This window comes from Alexandromys fortis, unplaced genomic scaffold (assembly GCF_014885135.2).
Source record: "Alexandromys fortis isolate MF-2015 unplaced genomic scaffold, M_Fortis_MF-2015_v1.1 scaffold_202, whole genome shotgun sequence".
In the NCBI taxonomy this organism is placed as follows: Eukaryota; Metazoa; Chordata; class Mammalia; order Rodentia; family Cricetidae; genus Alexandromys; species Alexandromys fortis.
This window is the reverse complement of record NW_026068077.1, coordinates 734,198-754,427: the sequence shown is the minus strand read 5'-3', so window position 1 is coordinate 754,427 and position 20,230 is coordinate 734,198. Positions and strand designations below refer to the sequence as shown.

The following is a 20,230-nucleotide window of genomic DNA, read 5'->3' as shown; positions in this document are numbered from 1 at the left end:
ACTAGAGCAGAACCTGGACTTGAGGATGGAGTGCGGATGTGGGTTCACAAGCTGTACACAGCATCAGAGGACCCAGCTGCCACAGGAAAATCCTGGCCAGGTGATGTTAAGGGTCAGATTCTTCAGGAACATCAGACTGGGAAGCACTCCAACTTCCTGACGAGAAAATTGAGACCCAGATAAGAGTAATGGGTTCATCGAAGAGTCTGATGGAGGAAGCGAGCAGAGATGAGATCGTATTAATTGTTCCTAACCACAGCCTTCAGGCACGCTTGGCAGCACCTTCCCTTTCTATTGCTCCGTGGCGTCTCAGGTTTATCCCACCACTTCCCAGTCACTTTCAGTTACGAACAATGCCAGTTTGAATCTTCAGTCTTCTTTCAGCTAAATGGCTCAGCAGCTCTCTGTGGCTTTTCTTTATCCCTTCCAGGTAAATAGGGCTTATTAATCAGTCTGTAGCTACATGGATATAATACCAGGAAACTTGCAGAAAGCAAGTACAGTGAGCTTTCTAGCTCCAGTCTTCCCTACATGTCCTGTTACTCCTGGGACTTTCTTCTTCTCCTACCTCCTGACCTTGTTGCTAGACAGACTGCTGTCCAACACCCCTAAGGAATGCCATTCCAGGACCTAGAAGGAAAAAACAAACAAAAGGAAACGGAAATGTGCCAAGTCAAAATGAGTTACGACTTCTCAGTTGTATGACTATTGTCTCGATCTAACTTTGCGCTTAGTCTTGCCAGTGCATCAGTTTCAGAGGTCAGATTTCTCTGCACTGCGCAGTGATTTATTACTCTGGGTAATAAATGCATTGCAGCAAGGGACACAATATAATGCACTGTGTTGGCAAACAGCATGGTCATGACTGTTCCGCTTACCATTTTCTAATATTCAATGCGATGGTCTCTGACCAGACCAGGAGCTTTAATTTCAGTTTACATGATACACTAGATGCCTCTTGAATCTCTGTATGTAAAACTGTCCCAAATAGCACATTTTCTCATAGATGTGAAAACTCATTTGCTAACTGTATAAAACTCAAAAGTATCTCCCAGTTTCTAGGCCAAGAAAACATGCAATTTCTTAATTTTTTAAAAAATGAATCCTTAGGAAGAATCTGGCAAACAAGATGATGTGTTTACACCCAACATTATCAAATATTTTGAAGGAATCGTTGTGAAACATCTTCCCAGAAAATGTAGAATTTATGATGAGGATTTATACAAAAATTGTATTGTGTTTTCTTTTCAATTTGGGTTTTTAATTTTAAATTGATCTTTTAACTTAACCTTAAGTGACTTTCTCCGAAGTCTAAATTGAAACAAAAATCCGTGAGACTTGGATATGGCAATGTTTAAAGTAGGCTCTGCCAACTATTGACAGAGGCTACATAATTAACCTCTGGTACCCTCAGCCTTCTTGTCTATAAAATGTAGATCATAGCACCACCTTGTAGAATACTTTGGAAGCCATCCAGGAAGCCACAAGAGATGCTTAGGACAGAGGAAACACTCAGCGCTTCATCCATCCATCCCACACATCTGGAATAGGCCAAGCTGCCATGCTCACTCCTCACGTGCCCCGTATCTGTGCTCTTGGCTGTTTCTACCACCACAGTGCTAGAATCCATAGCCACCTCCTAGTCCACTGCAGTCATGTGACTGACATAGGCAAATGGGATATTCATGTAGACTTGGAAAAGCACACCTCTTTTCTTATTCTTTCTTGCTTTCCTCCGTGAGAACTGCAAGGAGCCAGGCTGTGCTGTGATCCCATCAGAAATCCACATCCTAGAATAGCTGAACTGCCACTGATCCCAGGACACACTGTGAGCGTGAGCCCAGCTTGGACAAGCTTACCTCACTCACTGGGACATTTGCAAGTTATTTCTGACTTTCCGTAGTGGTGCATCTTGGATTAGTTTAGGAGGCAGCTCTGTGCATTAACAAATGACATTGTGGCTATGAATAAGTTTTTGATTGAGTTCTTTGATTTCCAGTGAGTATATACCCTATCTTTCTAGCTTGAGTTTCTCCATAAGGCCCTCAACAAATGCTTCCTAAAAAACCATAGTGTACTTTTCCATTAGCAGAATGAACTAGAAACTTTTATCACAATGTTTGGATTTCATTATCAATTTTTAATTTTCAAATTTATTCTTTGAAAATTTCATGCACTGTGGTTAAGTTGGCTTTAATGTCAACTTGTTATAAATTAGGATCACATGAAGATGGAGCCACATCTTAAGAACCATCCTGATTGCCTTAATTAGTAAAGGAAGTTCTGGTCCCATTGCGAGCAGCACCTTCAGAAGGTTCAGAGGAAAGGCATGGTCGAAGGAAGATCAGCATCTGCTACTGGCTTCTCTGCTCTTAGCAGAATGAGTCTTTCTAGGCTTCCATTGAGGATGGAGGACCAGGGCTCTCCAAGACCCTCCTAGTTTTTCCATCTTTATTCTTCTCCCACACATTTCTTCCTGACTGCTGATTCCCCTCCCTCCATTTTTCCCTGTCCCTTCTCACACTTCCCGTCTCCCCCAGATTGGTTCCTCCTCTGCTTCTCTTGAAACAAAAGCAAAACCAAAACAGGTCTCCGTGGGATATTCCTCAAACATGACCTGACGAGGTACAATAAGACCAGGCACAAATGCTCATATTAAGGTTGGGAGAGGCAACTGAGTAGGGGAAAGGGTTCCAAGCGAGACAAAAGAAGCAGAGACAAACCCCAATCCCACTGTTGGAAGTCCCTTAAGAACAACAAGCTGTACAACCATAAGGTATATACATAGGATCTAGGAAAGACCCATATAGGGCCCATGTTTGTTGCTTCAGTGTCTGTGAGCCCCTCTGAGCCCTACTTAGTAGGTCATGTTCTTGTGATGTCCTCAATAGCTCTGGCTACTATAGTCCTTCCTTCCCTTCTAATGCTGTGCTCTCTTGGTTCTGCCTGTTGTCTGTGGATCTCTGCATCTGCTCCCATCAGTTGCTGGGATGCCTCTCTGATGACAATTGGGTTAGGCACTGATACAGCAAAATATCATTAAGAATCATTTCATTGACTTTTTTTTTTGCCAGTCCATTTCCTGGGTCCCTGGGCTATGAAATGATCACTCTGTATTGTTATTTAGTGTCCATGACTTTCTATATTTTTGGTAGTTTCTATTGCTGTTGATATTTAGCATCAATTCATTGTGTTCAGATAGGACATGGTCTGTTATTTTAAGTTTTCTGTATTTGTTGGGAGTTTCTTTGTGTTCTAATATATGGTCAATTTTGGGTAAAGTTCCTAGAGCTATTGAGAAGAGTGTGCATTCTTCAGTGTCTGGATGGAATGTTCTCTAGATGTCTGTTATGTCCATTTGATTTATGATTTCAATTAACTCCAGTGGTTTTTGTTTAGTTTCGGTTGTGATAACCTGTCTTTTGGTGAGACTGGGGCGTTGAACTCGCCCACTAAAAACTGTATTAGGATTAATATGTTGTTTCAGATCTAGTAATATTTCTTTTGTGAATAAGGTATTGCCAGGTGACAATGCTCCGATTAAAGGAATTTAGCTGTCCGAGCATATCTGAAGCTGCTTGGTTTCAAGCATGGTGCGGAACTGACTCTAGCTATTTTCCTTTCATACTTTCTCCGAGTGTTCCCATTAGTGTCTTTTCTGCCTCCCATGACTATTTATTCTCTTTTTTCACCTTTCAAGTTCTTAAGCTTGAATTTCTCCTCTAGGCACCAAGTATCAGTACCTCACTCTCCTTACTTACAGTGTAAATAAATATATTTAATGTTTATTAAATACTTATTGTGTGCTAGATAATATGCTTGGCAAATACAAACTCACTATAATCTAGATGCTATTGTTAACCCACTTTTTGTCATGAAAAAGTGAAGAAAATAGTTGTAAGTTTTATATAGTTGTTATATATTATGGTTCGTGTTTTGAAAAATAGCTCATCAAAAACTCAGACTTCGATTCAGGTTTTGATCTACACTCTTTACCAACAAGAAAACCTCAGATCTATGAGAGATGTTCTGTAAAAGGGTCACGTCAAGCCACTAACTAGGCATCTTTGTGGGAAGATACACAATCTCAGCAGTACATAAAAGAGAAGGAAACGATGACCAGGAAAGAAGTTTTATTTAACACACTGTTTCCCAAAGTAATATGTATAGAGTAAAATTCTTTGTGCCTTATACAACAAAATGAATCTTCTGCATTATATATATATGCTTAGCAATTGCACTTATTTTAAATGAAATTGATTTTAAAGCAAACATCAAATGTGTGATGGCTAATTTTGCCTGCCAGTTTGACAGGATCTGGAATTGCCTAGGAGACAAACCTCTGGGCATGTCTGTTAGGAAGTTTCAAGACTGGATTAATTGAGGTGTTGCACGAGTTCTAATTGGTCTTAATAATAAAAACCTGGAGCCAGGTATCAGGGCAAATGCTGAAAAGATCTGAGAAAGGAGTGAGCCACAGCCAACTCTTTCCTTGCTAACTCCTCAGCTGAAAAGCACCCCACAGAGATCCGTAGCTTCCTGTTTGAACGATAGTGATGGGAGCGAAGGCATTGGGCAGAAAGGACTTTGTGTTGCGGTTCCACAGCCCTTGGGCTTGCTGTTCCCTTAGATCTCTTTGGCAGAATCTGTGGGGTTCCCTTTAAACTTACGACCTGTTGGCCCCAGTCCAAGAGGACAATGGGGACAGAAGCAACAACAGAGAGCTTTGTGCGACCTGTAAACACAACGGAGATAGCTCCCTTTCCCCTCCAGGGAGAGCTTCAGTGAGTCTGTTCAGCTTTATTCCAGAGCACCGGGAATATATAGGATTGGGGGTGGTAGCTGGATTCTCAACTAATTTGCATTAAGCAGCATGCTCCTATCATAAAGCTTCTAGTACATGTCTTAGTTATCATCTCTGGAGCACAGTCTTATAGTGATGCTCCTAGCACAATGTCTAACGACCATACGGTCACCAGGGGGAAAGCTTCTGCAGGGAGCTGTGTCCAGGTTCACACTAGAGTTAAGTCGGGCATCTGGGCCTAGAGACCAGGTAGAGAATACGGCACTTGCTGCCAGGGTGGTGGAGTGGAAGGATGGAGGTGGGGTATTGTTCATGTTGAGTTCAGAGAGAGCTACCAGGCCATGGTAGACTACAATCTCTAACCAGCAGGGCCTCCCAGCACACATTCATCAGTTTTCTAGCTCTTGAAACTGCAAATTCATAGCTCTGTGCCATTCTTCGTCAGTGTCCTCTGTCTACCAAATTCTCATCCCAAGTTGGTGCATGTGGTTATTTCTGAGAGAGATATGAGGCGTCTCAGTCTATTTTCGGTCACATATGTTTTATATAACAGAATATGTAAATCTGGGAATTTAAAAAAAAGGAGGGTTATTTAGTTCATAGTTCTAGAGGGCTAAGAACATGATGTCAGTATCTGCTTGACTCCTGGTAAGGACCTTGGGTCAATTTATGGTAAGGGAAAAATGGAAGACGCCAAGTATTCACAGAGCATGTGTGGTGAAGGAGGCCTGGTGTGTGTGTGTGTGTGTGTGTGTGTGTGTGTGTGTGTGTGTGTGTAGGGTGTTAGGACTCATCTTAACAAAATCTACTCCAGTCACAAGAAAACTAATTCAGTTCCATGAGATGGAGTACTTTCTCAGGAACACACAGCTCAATTTGCCAAGAAAGGTGTTAGTCCATTTGTGAAGAGTGGTACCATCATGACTACCCTTTAAAAGGCCTTATTTTCTCCTGCTACTATTAGAGAGACTAGTAATTTTAGCAGGGACAAACTGCATCCAAACCACAGCAAGGAAGGAAGGAAACATTTTCTATAATTTCTAAGTTTTTTTTTAAATCAACATCTTGGTAGAAAAAGAATGTACTTAAACTAGGGACATAGGATGCGAACATTGGAAGAATAAAAACTCTGACATCTCTCTTAAATGCCATGAAGGTATTGACCATTATTAATCTAAGAAGCACAATCATCAAAGTCACACGGAGCACACTGTAACTACACATCTGTGCATTGTATGACTGAATACATGCTAGGATGAGAAATTTATAGACATGTACTTTATAGACATGAATGCACAAAAAGGGAGGGCGGGGACCTCAGAGACAGATCCAAGGGACATTCAAGTCAATCGCATCTGTGACCCTATCCGTTAGCTTCTCTATTTAAGTGCTGCCTCTCCAGATAATGACTTTATTTCTGTTTAGTGCTAAGAGATTTACGGTTGGGTGAGGCTGCAAAATTATATTTGGATGAAAGTCGCCACATTGCAAATCATAATGAACCTGTGTTTTGGCAAGCGGAATGAGAAAATTTGTCTACATTATTATGAGGGACTGCTGGCAAATCCTGAAGACATACAGGAATGAGCAATATGGACATTTTCAGCTGTTTTTCAGAAACATATTTATTTCTGCTCAGAGGGAGAGAAAAACCTCGGTTTTAAGAGGGGCCACACGAGGGCCGATTAGGTGCGTCCTCTGACTGCAGCCGGAGTGACTTCTGCATCTGTATGTTACACGTTTCATGTTCTGTTACAGAACGAAGCTGTTAAGAAGTGGGAGAGAGTGTGAAAGCGAAATTCTTCCGAATTACGGCTCACAGTTGGAAAGCATAAGCACTTAAATGTTAATGACAACAACACCATTACTGCCCTGCCTGAAAAGAAATGTGAGTTTGAAGGTACCAGGCTATGATGAAAAGAAACACATTTTCCATCAGGATCCTGCTTCAAACCCACACTTTCTGTGAAATGTCAAGGTCTTACATTAAGTCTGTTGTGTCCCTCAATGTGGTTTTTAATAAAGTCCGGTCAAGAACAGTACTGTCCATTTTGGCTTCAACTAAAGGTTGATATTTCTATTTGTATTATTCTTGTGCCGTGTTTTAATTTTTGATACACTTTCAAATCACAGAAATTTCAAATAGGTATACACCTTTCCAGACTCTCAAACATTGCCCTTTTTTATATTTGCTTTCTTTTATTTTATTCTGCAAACAGATATATACAAGATAAATACATTATTACTCTCTTTCTCCCTGAACAATTTGAGTGGGAAGTTTTAGATACACGGCCGGTTTCTCTTAAACACACTGGAGACTATTGACTACAATGTGCATTTTATGTTATCCATCAGTGCATGGTCCAAATCAACGGCTACAGCCATGCACCTGTGTAACCCGACACATAGAGCCTGGTTGTTCTGTTGATGTCCTGGATTCAGACCACATCTGTACATTTCATTTAGTTACGTTGCTGTTTTAGTTTTCCTCAATTCAGAACGGCACTTCTGTCTTAGCTGCCACAATCCTGACCGTTTTTGAAGTCTGTATATCAGCACTGTGGCAGAGAGCCCTTTGATATGGGTTCATCTGGGGTGTGCATTTGTAGGAAACATTTTTAAATTGTTTGACATGTTGTCTTAAGTAGTTGCATGGTGCAGCATTCCAATAGCTACAGTGTCACTTTTGTAAGGATGTTGACTTGTGTCATTCAGTTGGGAAGGAACCCTCTACATTTCGCTGCCATAAAGTTCATTGAAAAGAACATTATATGTTAACAAGTTAGTGACATAGGTTAGATTCCACTGTACACTAGAACTGTATTGTTGTATATTTATGGATTCCTAGTTTGCAGTCAGTTATTCTCATTTCTTACTTTGATGCTGAGTTGCTTTGTCCAACAGAATCTCCTTGAAGCTGATGCTTGTGTCCTTGTAGACATGTTCCAAGATTCCTAGAGCATTTCTTTGCTCTCATCCACCAAAGTATGTTTCAGTCCCCCTTTCCCTTTTTCGAGACCACGTTAGCCATGTCTTCAAGGCTTTCTTCTGCAAGTTGAATAGTTTCAAAACCCCAATGCAAGGGTTCTAGAAATGCTCGTTATTACTGGTGTGCTATCATGTCGTTTCCTCTTGGTAGACAGAGTTGGAGATTCCGTGGTTTGTGTTCTTTCAGCATCAGCACTTTCATTACCAGCTGGAAACTTAGCACAGGTACCCATGCTTGTGCTCGTTACAGGCTCAGGGAGTCAGAAACCAAGATGGGATGGAAACACACTAATCTTTACTTTAACAAGCCCTCCAAGTTTTCTGATGTGTTGTGTGTGTGTGTTGTGTGTGTGTGTGTGTGTGTGTGTGTGTGAGAGAGAGAGAGAGAGAGAGAGAGAGAGAGAGAGAGAGAGGGAGAGGGAGGGAGGGAAAGAGGGAGGGAAAAGATTAATAGAGAGGAGATAGAGGGGAAGATTAATTTAAAAGGTAAGTCCATAGCAAAATATGTATACACATGTATATATATATATATATATATATAATTTATGCTACAAACTATGAGTTCACTCTTAAACTTCCAATTTCAACCCACCACTCAAGAATTTATTTCCATATTTGAATCTTCCCTCTTAGACAATGAAGAATTTCATTTTTAGTATGCTCAAAGTATTCACGTTTGATCACTTTTGATGTCTAGGGAAAAAAAACCCTCTTGATTCTAGCCTGAATGGTATCTTCTCTGGAACTTTTTCATGGCCACAAATCCAACTGTCTACCTTCAACAAATACTAGAACAAAGGAAAGAGGAAGGAGGAATCTATGTTAATTTAAAAAAAAAGTATGGAAAGCTATGAAACCTGATTTTCATTGGCTTATGAGAGGCTGTGACTAGTTGATTGGAATTAACTGTATACTCGTTCCAGATTGCCAACAAATGGAAAATAGTAAATCTACATATGTAGCTGAACACTCTTATTTCCTCCATCCAGGCTCACTCTCTTTTTAGGTTCAGATATCAGTATTGTTTTTTGTCACCGCTATTGTTTTTATTATCAGTTAATTGTTCTTAAAATTGAGATGATTATAATTGACCTATATTTTTTGTTTGATTCACGGCCCCCTGCTGAAAACTTGTTAGTCAATACAAAATTTCCTAGAAATTTTCAAGGTAAACTTGACAATATTATAATAAATTCTGAATTTGTAAGTTATTATATTTGTATATATATATTTTTAGGTAAGAATAGTGATGCTTTTTTTTTCTAGAGTTTGAAGTCAGGGATTGTGATGCCTTCAGAAACTACTTTATTGTATAGGATTGTTTTGGCTATCCTGGCTTATTTGCTTTTCCATATGAAGTTGATTATTGTTCTCTCAAGGTCTGTGAAGAATTTTGCTGGGCATTGCATTGAATGTGTAGATTGCTTTGGGTAAGATTGCCATTTTTTTCTTTTTAATTCTATCTACCCCAAATCATGGGATATCTTTCCATTTTCTGGTGTCTTCTTCAATTCCTTTATTCAATAATTTAAAGTTCTTGTCCTACAGGTCTTTCACTTGTTTGGTTAGAGTTACTCCAAGATATTTTATGCTATTAGTGGCTACTGAGAAGGGTGATGTTTCTCTGATTTCTTTTTCGGTCCATTTATCATCTGTGTAAAGGAGGGCTACTGATTTTTTTGAGTTAATCCTGTATCCTGCTACATTACTGAATGTGTTTATGAGTTGCAGAAGTTCCTTGGTAGAATTTTTGGGGTTGCTTATGTAAACTATCACGTCATCAACAAATAGTGAGTGTTTGACTTCTTTTCTGATTTGTATCCCCTTGATCTCCTTTTGTTGTTGTATTGCTCTAGCTAGGACCTCAAGAACTATATTGAATAGATATGGAGTGAGGGGACAACCTTGTCTTGTTCCTGATTTCAGTGGGATTGTTTTGAGTTTCTCTACATTTAATTTGATTTTGGCTGTTGGCTTGATGTATATTGCCTTTATTATGTTCAGGTATGTTTCTTGTATCCCTGCTCTCTCTAAGACCTTTATCATGAATGGACGTTGTATTTTGTTGAAGGCTTACTCAGCATCTAATGAGATGATCATGTTTTTTTTTCAGTTTGTTTATATGGTGGATCTCATTGACAGATTTTTGTATGCTGAACCATCCCTGCATGTTTGGGATGAAGCAGACTTGATCATGGTGGATGATTTTTATGATGTGTTCTTAATGATGTGTTCTTGGATTCAGTTTACCAGTATTTTACTGAATATTTTTGCATCAATGTTCATGAGTGAGATTGGTCTGTATTTTCTTTCTTAGTAATGTCCTTGTGAGATTGCTGCCTTGGGCCTATTGTGGCAGAGATTGCTGGCTCAGGCCTGCTACCTCAGAGGTTGCTAATTCATGCTCGTCCTGCAGAGGTCTCTGGCTTGGATCTGCTCCCTCTGAGGTATCTCCCTTGTATCTGCTCCTGTGGAGGTCATTGCTTTCAGTCTGCTCCATAGAGGTCATTGGCTCAAGCCTGTTCCTGTGGATGTTGCTTCCTTGGACCTGTTTCAGCTGAGGTAACTGACTCAGACCTGCTCAGGCCTCTTCCCACAGAGGTCTATGGCTTGGGTCTGCTCTCTCGGCAGTAGTTCCCTTGCACCTGCTCTTGTGGAGACTGCTGTCTCAGGCTTGTTCCCATAGATGTCCCTGACTTGGGCCTGCTTCCACGGATGTCCCTGGCTTTGGACCAGTCCCACAGAGGTCTCTGGCTCAGGCCTGCTCTCTGAGTGGTGGCTCCCTTGTACCTGCTCCTGTGGAGGTCATTGCTTCAGGCCTGCTCCAGCAGAGGTCACTCTTCTCTTCCAATAGTACTCCTGGTACTAAGGATGGAATAATTTGAAGTATTTATGTAATATAGTTTCTGAGGTTTTGTCCATCATCATCATGGTGGGAAGCATGGTGGTGTGCAAGCAGACATGGTGCTGGAGAGCAGCTGAGAGTTCCACATCTAGATACTCAAGCAGCAGGAAGAGACAGTTGTAAATTATTATATTTAAACACACAAGTTTCCCAGAATATTTCTATGTAACATGACCATGGTTAAGAGACAGAAGCATGGGCATAAGGCAAAATCAAATGCTGCCTCTCAAATCATTTGCTTAAGTATACATGCTTCTAAACAACCCAATTAATCATATGTATCTTCCTATTTCTGTTCCCATAATTTTCTCTATTAGTTGACTTATGCTTGGGTAATTATTAATCCAGATATAGAATGCATATGTTATCCTTCAGCCTGCTCATCAAGTTTAGACCTATTTTGTAGCCTTTCTTCCGTGCTCAAAAATCTGCAGCTTAGCAGTTGAGTTTTGTTATGTGCTATCTCTCTTCTAAATTTAGTTGCTTTTCATAGATATTGTTATAATTTGGTATAGTTATTCAACAAAAATTATTGAGAATAGACTACAAACTTAAGATGTTGAGTGTGACATGCTTTTGAGCTGCTCAAGCATAAATATTTAGTTGGCAGTCAGAGGTATAGTATAAAACTTAATGAGAAGTTCTGGTGGTCATGGAGAAAGAAAATAGTTGATTACTTGCACACATAGATGGAGTAATTAAGGGTAGGCACCTCAAAGTGATGCCCTATGTAACTAAGTGATATTAAAAACAGGATGAAAATGGAAGGCTTATGGAAGTACAGAAAGATTAGATGACAGCGAACAGATAAAGAGCAGAGGAAAATTGGGAACCACTCTTGGGGATCACTGATATTTTATGGTCAGAAGGAGGGAAGAGATGGAAAGAAGAAAAAAATGGGTTATATTTCCAAAAGGAAGAACATTTAAACAAGAAGAAAGTTCAGTGTTGCTTAAAAGCCTAGAAACTAAGAAAATACATGACATTTGTGAGATGTTTCAGTGGTGTAATGGGAACAGAAGTTAGATTCAGGAAGGTTAAGAGGCAAGTAGAAGGCAAAGAAACTGAGGACTTATTTACTATTATTTTGGGAATTTGCCTTGGAAGTTGAACACAAAGATAAGCGTTAGAGTTAAAGAGAAAACAGTGATAGTCCAAGTGAGTTTTAGTTTTTAAAAAGTAGTGATTTTTAAAGTAGTTTAAAACCACTGAGGGAATTTTAAACATTGAGTAAATGTGTGTGTATATAAAGGATACAAGGAATTATTACGTGACGTTTCTAAAGAATATAGGGGATGGGATCAAAGTCGAGATGGCAGTAATTTCAAATTGGAACATAGGTGGGGGCTGGAGAGAACGATAGTGATAAGATAGTTATAGATAGATCACATATTGCTGTTAGAGCAACGAGTCCCTCTTTGACAATGTCTAATTTCTTTACACAGCAGGAGTTAGAAGCAAAGGGGTAATTTGAGGAAAGAATGTTTCCAGATATGAGATCAGCAAAGACATTTCTAAACAGGGAAACATGATAGGAATCACAGATGTAGTGGATATTGGCAATGAATCTGACAGTCATGGGGTTATGAAGGAATCAATCCACTTGAACATTCAGGTGCTTGGGTCTAGGTGGGGGTAAAATGGATGCTTGTGTTCATTTATGGCTGAGCTCTTTCTACAAGAATGCAATGAAATAGCAGAGGATCAAAATGGCCAGAATAACCTCAAAGTGATGTGTGATATAATTTAAATGATGTGAGAGTGAAGAATTATGAATGTAGAGGGACTAATGGATTTGGAGAAAAGATGGATCGATGATCCACAGAAGTGAGATGGGGTTGTGGTGAGTCCATGGTGTGTATGAGTTCTGTGGTCAACGCTGCTAGGCATCTGGTGACATGAAAAGACCGCTGAAGACAAAGGTCCCAGTCAGTCTTCTGTTCCTCAGAAGAGACGCCATGATAATGCAGCTTATAGTAGAAAGCATTTAGTTGGGGACTTGCTCACAGTTTCCTCCTGTCAAACCTGCCCCTATATCCTAGGATTTATAAATGACAGAAGTCTTTTCTTAGTTATTCTTGTGAATCTGACTTATTTCACCTAATACTATGGTTTCTAGTAGTATTCACCTTCTTGAAGGTAACAATTTTATTTTTTATGACTGAATAAGATTCCATAAGTGGTAGTTATTTAATCATTTTTGTTCAGAAGCTTTTATGTTGATCATATCAGATCAAGTAAAATAAGCCATGACAGGTCTTTTGCTTGCATAGTAAGAGGATATCTGTTTCACAGTGTATTCATATTTATGAGAAAATAACACAGACATGCAGATATACACAAAAATCTTGTTTTTTTGATTGATATTTCTATTGTCTCTTTTATTTTATGTTTTTTTTTGGTTAAGTCATTCGCTACATGGAAGTTAAACTACTATTGCAATACTTTAAAGTACTTAATAAATATAATTAAAGCCCTTTCCTTTCAAAGACTATTTATGAAATACAACTGCTGAGAATTCAACCTTAGTTGTCAAGAAGTTCAGATTTATAGTTCTTGCTTCCTACCTTCCTAACTTTTCTTGAATTTATGCTTTCCTGTGGCGATAACTCACAACTACCTGCAGAGAATATACGGTATCTTTCTCTGAAAAACACAGATATTTCTAAAACTACCTATACAGTGGAGGAAGTATTTGACTTTCCGATGTTATTGGGATCATGGTCCATTGCTACACTTCTTAACTGATTTGCACTTTGCTGTTCACCAATAACTTTACATTAATGTAAGTTTTAGTGCAGTGTCTTTTAAGGTCATTTTTATTATTTGTAAAACATCAGTAGTGCTATAAATATTGTCACGTTTGGAGGACAATAACTTAGTGAGATTCAGCATTTTCCATAAAAAAATTTTACTTTCAAACTGCATTGCCTACATTCAATCCTCATGTTTATTTACATTTTTATTCATAAATAAGAAGCTTTCTTGGGATTCTGTAATATATACTAAACTCTTAATCAAAGAGGATACCATCATAAATTTTGGAATTTTATTTGCAGAACTTTATATTTTGTTACCAGATTGTTTGACACTAAACAATCTTTTAGTTTTCAAATTTGAAATGAGGTGGTATAAGAGATAAGATATGAATGTTTCCAGCCAACAAAGTCTCCATTTTTGTTTCAGATCCCACCTCTGGGCAAAGGAGTTTTTGGTTTATTACTCTGAGAAGGAACGAAACACTTAAGCCATGCCATTTCTCCCCTAGAAATCTATTTGTTGAAGATCATGGACATTCTTGGTTAAAGAATGGGCAAAAATAGATTTGGGGATTTAGATAGCTCAGCCTAAATTGAGTGCTTTAGCTTTTATAAGTTAATTGATTATGGAATTCCTTAGATATCTCAGAGCAGATGCATGGTTATTCAGTTATATATAACAGAAAAACCATCTAGTTTTAGTGTGCCAAGCAGAAAACAAGCAAACAAGAACAAATAAAACCAGGTAGATCACAATAGGATGAATTCAAGCTAGATGAACTTATTTATCAGATGATTAAAGTCAAGAACCCTTTCACTCAAAATATAGGAGCAATACTACTAATAATTTTTAGGGAACACATATTTCTCTGATACTTCTGATGACTCAAGATTACTTTATGGGGGATACATGTAGATTGGAGGCGTGAAGACTTATAACAGATTTTTCAAGGATGATGTAGTTGCTAGCTCCCTCTTTAAAATTTCCGGGTCAATTTATCTAGAGCAATCCTACATGCAAATTTAGCTTGTACCAATTAATTAATTATAATGTGGTTTAATTCAGTTGTGAGATTGTTAATTTGGCTGTGTGAGGAAGTTTCATGTCTTTTATCATGACTAATATCCCCTTTGGGCTCGCTCTCTCTCTCTCTCTCTCTCTCTCTCTCTCTCTCTCTCTCTCCTTTCTTTTTTTTTTCTTTGGAATTATGTGGGATAAACTGGGTTTACGACTTCTCAAATCACCTATCATTTGAGAATAATAAATTTTCTGGACACTGGTCAAAGAACTTCTTTATGTTTCTGAATTGCTAGCTTGAGGCCCAATACATCTTTCTTGGTGAGACTCACCTTGGTAAAGTGAAAAATGTCATTGTGGGTCAGCCTCAAGTTTTATCCAACTCAGAATTCTTGCTTCAGCCACGGGCATAAGGAAATTAAATTAGAGAGAACAAGGGAAGATTTCTCCATTATTTATCAAATAATGTTGTATTTGAGTCAAAATAATTAGCTTTATTTTTATATGAACAAAGCTTCAGGTAACAGAGCTAGCAAATGAGATATTTCATTTCTTTTCAGAAATGCCAGAAACCAAAATAACCCCCCCACCTCAGTTTTCTTTATGTTGGATTTAGCTGTTTGTTCTCAAGTTTTCACATTCTGTTTGTCATTACCTAAGAAAATAATTGTGTCAATTCTCCTCCCTTCTACTCTTTTTCTCACTGGAATGTTTTTCATGTTTTACTGTGGGCCTGGCAATTTCAGAGGTTCTGAGGGAGTATTAAAAGAAGACTAAACAGGCAAAGATGTTAATCTTTGTTTTTGCCAGCTCAACAGTTGGTGAAATCATAACAAATTATTATTTAGAGTTAGACACTGACACCTGTTAGTCTTTCAGTCAGATACTATCTGCAAAACTCGTGTCTTCCTTGGAATGTCGGAAGGCTTATTTTACAATATACTGACATAGGTCATTTGGAATTGTAATTCCGATTTAGGTCTGATAGCCTCTGTAGTTCATACATCTTGACTTGGTCTCTCTGTAGTTATGTTTAAAAAAATCTGGGCATCAAATCTTCAGTATAGTTGAAATTTGAATAGAAGCATAGGCATTCTTTAATCTTCAACCCTGAGTGCTTGTGTTTTCTGCATCACCAGGGTTCCGTACGCAGGAAGACTGCTTCCCTCTTGTTTGACAGGGAGTGATGTGTACATTATCACACAGGGTATTTCTGGTCGGATTTTGCATCTTCAAGGAGCCAGGAAACACAGGAAAAGTTCCCAAAAATGGGGAAAGAAGTCCAGAAATAAGTGTTTGAAGATGGCCGCAATTTGGGATGGTTGAGTTGCCACCTCCCAGACCATGATAGGCAGAATGGTCCTCCTGGCTCTAGGGATACTGAGAAGCAGTTAATGATACTGAAAAGCAGAGCATATGAATCAATTTCATCACTTCATACTCATCATTAATTATCTCCATTCACACATCTAAAAGTAATTACACATGAAGAAAAGAATTGGTGAATTTAAATAATAACTACTTTAAGGGAGCTGAGAAGGTTAATTTTATGTTAAGCCATTTGCCTCTGATAATTAGTTTGATGATACTGAAGTTCATATAAAATAAATGGGATTGAAATATATTTAATTCAAATTAAAAATAAGAAATAATATGCTAGAATAAAGCAGTGGCGATTGTATGTTCGATTTGAGAAAAGAAGGAAGGGAATACTGACTTCAAAGGTGTTGCATGTGCACACGTACACAGATAATAGTGATTCTTTTATAATTAGAGATTGCTGAAAAATAACAAGCTTTGTTCTAAGAGAAAAGCCGGGAGGTGATTTATTAGGTCAATTTTCTTTTGATGTTAAAGCTTTTAGAGACCATCTCTGTACCAGACGAATAAAGACCTTCTACAATATAGAGCATCACCCTTGTGCAAGCCATGAATAGGAACCATACTTTTTATTTTTATATTCTGTCTGTTTTAAATGTTGAGATATCTTATTTGCATAATAAGAAAGTATGAAAGCTTGGGTCTCATACCCTTATAGAGCCTGGTAGACCTCATCACTAAGTGCATGCATGGTGTAGTCTTTAGTAGGACTAAAAATGTAAACACCTCTGCAAACAGATTTATGTATTTTTTTTTCAATTTTAGATTTTTAAAATTTTGTTTGGTGTCATGATATTATGTTATTTGATGTATATACATGTAGGAAGAAAATGTCTTCATGGGTAGGGAGATTATTTTATTATTAAGCAGCATTCTTTTCTTTATTAACATTCTGCACCTTAGAGTAGGCTTTGTTTAGTTTTTATGGTATCACAGTAGATTTTGTATGCTTCCTATTTACATGGTGTAGTTCAGGACTATCTTCTGAATCAAACTGCCACCACCGTTAGAAGTTCTGCTCATACAAAAGGATCACAGATGAGGCTGTTGACTGTTTAACTCCCCTCAGAAGGAACTAGCTGGAGAGTCATAGGATCCTCATTGTGGTACCCAGCCACCCCTCCCAACCAGTTGTACGCAATTCTGTCCTAATTGCATGTGGCCTAGTGGTCCTGGGAGAATGGCTGGAGGACATAGGTAGGGAAGGAACCAGGAGGAAGGTATCATTCCTGCTGGGTGTAGACCTTCCAGGATCACTGCTTTAAGGTCATCTTTGCCCAGTAAGTTAGCCTAATAGATTCCTCGACTCCCTAGAGTTAACTTTGGTGGAATTTCACATCAGTTTGCTGTTAGGAATTAGCGGGAAGGTTAGACACTGTTGGTTTCCCCCAGGGAAGGGATTTTAGCAACATGTGGTCCTTCACAGCATTTTATTTTTGATATGTTGTGTCTTTATATTTAAAGTACATCCTTTTATGTCAACAAAAAATTCATTGTTTTTCAAAACAATTTGACACTATTTTTCTTTTTTTTAATTTATTTCTTTATTAATTAATTAAAGATTTCTGTCTTTTCCCCACCACCACCTCCCCTTTCCCTCCCGCTCCCCCAATCAAATCAAGCTGACGAGGGAGGGGGACTTGATTGACACTATTTTTTAATTGGAGTGCGCGTATTATTTTTGATTATACACGCGCACATGGATATATAATAACTGGCCTGAATTTGTCTTACTTGTTTACATACTTGGCTCATATACGCTTTGTTTCCTTGTTGTATTCCTTGTGTATTTTCTAGAATTTCACGTTAGGCACTCTGTTTTTTTCTTTTTCTTTCCTAAATCCCTTTGTGTTTCACTTCAGTGATCCCTTAAGGGATTGTAATACATGTTCTTATCACAACTTGCCTTGAACAGGTACACTTCTTTTATGAGAAACTTTCATGCGGCCCCTCAGAGGTCCATGTGCTAAGTTTTGGTGCAGGTGATGCTATTAGGAAGTGGTGGAATATTCCAAAGGCGAGTGGCAGTGGGAGGGGTTTTGGTTACTGGGGAAGGTGGCTGTAGAGCTTTTATTCTCTCCTTCCTCCCTCCTTACTCTCTTGTGTTTTGGTCATGAGATGAGCAGTTTTGATAGGTCACACACATACACCGTGCTGTGAATCCTCACCTCAAGCCTAAAGTAATGTGACAGCAGATCTTGGACCAGAACCTGTGCTTGTAAGCATGGACCAGTATGCAGCGTTTATCATTAATTGGCTAGGACACACACTGTTATTGTCAGGAAGCTAATGAGCTCCTGCTGATCTTTACTGTGGCAATATGTTTTATATGCCCACACGTCCTACAGTTTACTTGGAAATGTTATTACTTTTGCTGTGAAAGGTCCTTTATTTTGCCTAGGAATTATTAAAGATATTTACCTACCATTTTGTAATTCTAGCTTCAGTGAATTATTCTACTCTGGATATTTGTAATTTTAATATGATATCTTACTTTGGTCATTAAGAGGTTTGTTTTTAAGTTCTTATAATGTACATTTCCTAAAAATGAATTGTCTTTACTATAAGTTGCCTGAAAAATGCCTCTATTTCACCTTTGGTTTCTTTCAAGGTCTAATAATTTATTTGTTACCCTTAAAGACTTATATTTTTGACTGGACTCAGACTTAGAAGGAGAAGTTCTCAGCAGGGACAGCTTCTTGACAGTCTGTTTCTGGTGCTTTTCTTTGACTTCCTTCATTCTCTTGGCCAAAAGTTTCGCATATCTGTAGACTCCTCTTTGTTTTTCTTTGTTCATTGCAAACATTCCGGCGTTTGTGTTGCAGAACACGTGGAGTAACAAGACTCTGAATCTTGGGTGCCTTGGTCCTGGGCTTCTTACCTTCTTTGTTTAGAGGCTTTCTGACAACATACTGGTGTACATCATCTTCTTTAGAGAGATTTAAAAGCTTTTGGGTTCTGCTAGCTCTTTTAATTCGCTATCGATGAGGCACATTAGTAACTGTCAGTCCAGGAATAACTTTCTCTCCTTCTTTTGACAATAAGCAAGTTGAGAACACTCGGATTGGCATCCACAATGCATCCTCTGACAGACTTGTCCCTCCTCTCTCTAGTTCTCCTTGGTCTATAGCAAGAATGCCCCTTATTCAACGCGAGGCACTCTGCCATGGATCAAGACACTTTGCTTCATGGGAAAACCTTGTTTGTCATTGCTGCCACTGATTCAGACCATATAACCCCTCCACTCTTCCTTCACCCAGAGCATCAGCAGCTGCTTCTGTGGCCATGCACTTCTCATAGAATATACAAAGCTTATGTACTTCGTTTCTGACAGCTGGCTGCAGGGAAGGAGATATTCAGCTTCATCTTTGCACAGCCTGCCTAGGAGGCGCCATGAAATGTTCACCTTTGGTTTTAAATGGTATATTTGTTTGATGTAGAGTTCTAGGAAGAGATTTTCCCTTTAATTCAAGAGCTTTGCCTTCTGGATTCTGTTATTGGAAAAAATGTTTATAATTTATATTATTTTATTTACAATTTTTTGAACCCTTTTCCACTCTGACCTGTGCTAGAAGTTTCTGTCATTACAACTCAACATGCTGAGTATGATAGTCAGAGGTGTGATGCAACTTTCTGTCCCTAGTCTTATGTTTGCATGAACTGCTGTTTTCAATAAAGTATAGAAACAGTTAATTTTGCTTCATAGACCATTGAGGCACGATTAACTGTGCTCTAACTTTGAGGGGGAGAGGATCTAGAAGAACATGAGAGAGAGGAAGAATATGATCAAAATACATTTACATTTAAAAATTGTTTTAAATATAAAAAAGAAAATAAGAACAAAAGATGTAGAATCCAAGTCCATTTTTGGAAGAGAAATAAATACCCTGTTTTCTAAATCCCATTTGTGATTCTGTTACCTTTTAATCCTCAGCCTGAAGGAAAATGTATCACAAAAATTTCCCATATTACTTAGTTTTAAGAACAATTTACAACAGCAACGCGTGTTTGCTATTTGTCACTTCAGGAGTCACGTATTTTTCTTTCTCTTTTACAAGGTTGTAAACTATTTCACACAGCATTGAATCTCATATGCTTTGATCCCTCTTAGGCCAAATTCTCGAGAAAAATAAACCAAACTGAAGATTCTTTTGAGTAATTTGTTAAAGGAGTCCATTTTGTTGATCCTGAAAATACAAGACAATGAAAAAACAAAAGATAAAAAAATAGGATCATTAAGACTTCCTTTCATGAGTTTTAAAGTCTGAATTATTTCCCATGCTGTGTTTGGTCCATAACTATGTGTTACACGTTTATATATCTAGATGTGTGTGTGTGTGTGTGTGTGTGTGTGTGCACGTGTGTGTGTGCAGTTT

The 20,230-nt window shown here is 38.4% G+C and overlaps 1 pseudogene; it reads right to left on the bottom strand.

The window, feature by feature from the left end:
- Positions 1 to 6,464: 6,464 nt before the first annotated feature.
- On the bottom strand, positions 6,465 to 19,220 carry LOC126488311 (40S ribosomal protein S6-like; annotated as a pseudogene).
- Between the last annotated feature and the right edge of the window lie 1,010 nt (positions 19,221 to 20,230).